Source organism: Rhamphochromis longiceps, linkage group LG7 (assembly GCF_057381845.1).
Source record: "Rhamphochromis longiceps isolate RC_006_pf linkage group LG7, R_longiceps_female_GT1.1, whole genome shotgun sequence".
Taxonomy (NCBI): domain Eukaryota; kingdom Metazoa; phylum Chordata; class Actinopteri; order Cichliformes; family Cichlidae; genus Rhamphochromis; species Rhamphochromis longiceps.
In genome coordinates, this window is record NC_140563.1 from 28947546 (window position 1) to 28950546 (window position 3001).

General features: G+C 41.4%; 1 pseudogene; it reads right to left on the reverse strand.

Annotated features, from left to right (window-relative positions):
• LOC146665524 (uncharacterized) lies at positions 1–733 on the reverse strand (annotated as a pseudogene).
• Positions 734–3001: the final 2268 nt, after the last annotated feature.

The following is a 3001-nucleotide window of genomic DNA, read 5'->3' on the forward strand; positions in this document are numbered from 1 at the left end:
TTACACTGCTCGACCCGCCTCCCTCTGCTCCTCACTCGCCTCTTTCCTGTCAGTTTGTTCAGCTAACGAACTCTCGTTTGCATTTGGTACCCGAGGACACGGGCCTGTAACAAACAATAACGAGCAGCACTTTCAGGAAGACATCTACTGTGATGAAATCTACTCCCCACTGCTGCGGAATCCATTATTGTAAATTTAAATGTTATTAGGAAATAATCAGACAAGAGAGAGTTTTCAGGAAACGCTGTTACATGTTCAGTTTCTATGTCATATGTTAAAGCAAGATCTAGATTAAAGTGGTGGGTGGGTTCTTTACATTTTGAGAGAAGCCAATTGAGTCTAATAACAGATTAAATGCCGTGTTGAGGCTGTCATTTTTAGCATCTACATGGATGTTAAAATCACCCATAATAATTATTTCATCAGAGTTGAGCACTAAATCATATAAAAGGTCTGAGAAATCAGACAGAAACTCTGTGTAAGGCCCAGCTGACTGATAGATGATAACAAATAAGACTGTTTTTTTAAATTTCCAGCTAGGGTGGACAAGGCTAAGCATCAGGCTTTCAAATGAATTAAAAGTCTGTCTTGGTCTCTGGTTGATTAATAAACTGGAGTGGAAGATTGCTGCCACACCCGCTCCTCTGCCTGTGCTTTGAGGATTCTGACAGTAGTTTAAACGAATCAGTATCGTGTTGCTGCTGTAACCTTGTTTCAATAAGGCAGAGCACATTTGTTTGTTGATCAATTTTTACAATTTTCCAAAGTTTTAAATTTCCCTCAATTTTGCCTGCTCTGGCTCCTGGAAGACAATTGACTATGGAGTTTGATACCCTGCGGATGTGGTGAAAGTGGTGAAAAACACTTGGAGACAGATGAATGGGTTGGTAATGTACTGGGATGTACAGGGGTATGGCTAGCTACGGGTTTTTCGAGGGTGTGAAGCAGACTCTCCAATTCAGTTATCCCAGCCTCCAGAGCTGCAAATAGGCTAAATTTATTACAAGCACCATTGCTGCTAAAGGAGGCAGAGGGTTAACTTAACACCTGTCACAATGAGCAGGAAAGTGCAAGAGGGACAGGTGAAGAGGCCATGCTGCTAGTGAGTTAACTATGAGCTAAGCTAACCTAAGCTAGCGAATCCCTAAAGACGCAGAGGGAATACTGTGAATATAATTAGCGAGGGAATCAACAGATAATGTGCTTTGGATAAAGCATGTGAAGATTACACTACAGGGAGTGCAGAATTATTAGGCAAATGAGTATTTTGTCCACATCATCCTCTTCATGCATGTTGTCCTACTCCAAGCTGTATAGGCTCGAAAGCCTACTACCAATTAAGCATATTAGGTGATGTGCATCTCTGTAATGAGAAGGGGTGTGGTCTAATGACATCAACACCCTATATCAGGTGTGCATAATTATTAGGCAACGTCCTTTCCTTTGGCAAAATGGGTCAAAAGAAGGACTTGACAGGCTCAGAAAAGTCAAAAATAGTGAGATATCTTGCAGAGGGATGCAGCAGTCTCAAAATTGCAAAGCTTCTGAAGCGTGATCATCGAACAATCAAGCGTTTCATTCAAAATAGTCAACAGGGTCGCAAGAAGCGTGTGGAAAAACCAAGGCGCCAAATAACTGCCCATGAACTGAGAAAAGTCAAGCGTGCAGCTGCCAAGATGCCACTTGCCACCAGTTTGGCCATATTTCAGAGCTGCAACATCACTGGAGTGCCCAAAAGCACAAGGTGTGCAATACTCAGAGACATGGCCAAGGTAAGAAAGGCTGAAAGACGACCACCACTGAACAAGACACACAAGCTGAAACGTCAAGACTGGGCCAAGAAATATCTCAAGACTGGTTTTTCTAAGGTTTTATGGACTGATGAAATGAGAGTGAGTCTTGATGGGCCAGATGGATGGGCCCGTGGCTGGATTGGTAAAGGGCAGAGAGCTCCAGTCCGACTCAGACGCCAGCAAGGTGGAGGTGTAGTACTGGTTTGGGCTGGTATCATCAAAGATGAGCTTGTGGGGCCTTTTCAGGTCGAGGATGGAGTCAAGCTCAACTCCCAGTCCTACTGCCAGTTTCTGGAAGACACCTTCTTCAAGCAGTGGTACAGGAAGAAGTCTGCATCCTTCAAGAAAAAACATGATTTCCATGCAGGACAATGCTCCATCACACGCGTCCAAGTACTCCACAGCGTGGCTGGCAAGAAAGGGTATAAAAGAAGAAAAACTAATGACATGGCCACCTTGTTCACCTGATCTGAACCCCATTGAGAACCTGTGGTCCATCATCAAATGTGAGATTTACAAGGAGGGAAAACAGTACACCTCTCTGAACAGTGTCTGGGAGGCTGTGGTTGCTGCTGCACGCAATGTTGATGGTGAACAGATCAAAACACTGACAGAATCCATGGATGGCAGGCTTTTGAGTGTCCTTGCAAAGAAAGGTGGCTATATTGGTCGCTGATTTGTTTTTGTTTTGTTTTTGAATGTCAGAAATGTATATTTGTGAATGTGGAGATGTTATATTGGTTTCACTGGTAAAAATAAATAATTTAAATGGGTATATATTTGTTTTTTTGTTAAGTTGCCTAATAATTATGCACAGTAATAGTCACCTGCACACACAGATATCCCCCTAAAATAGCTAAAACTAAAAACAAACTAAAAACTACTTCCAAAAACATTCAGCTTTGATATTAATGAGTTTTTTGGGTTCATTGAGAACATGGTTGTTGTTCAGTAATAAAATTATTCCTCAAAAATACAACTTGCCTAATAATTCTGCACTCCCTGTATGAAACTAGAGAATACATTTCCTGAAGAAAATGTAATGTGAATGCTAACAGCTGAATGGTTTGAGTTGAATTTTTATAATTGTTTAATTTTGTACACTGGTGTGTATATTAAATACACCGAATCATTCACCTGAAAGACAAAGTGAAGAACTGTTGAAAGTTAAAGTTCACACAGCAGAAGAAATTTCAAAGTTGGATAGT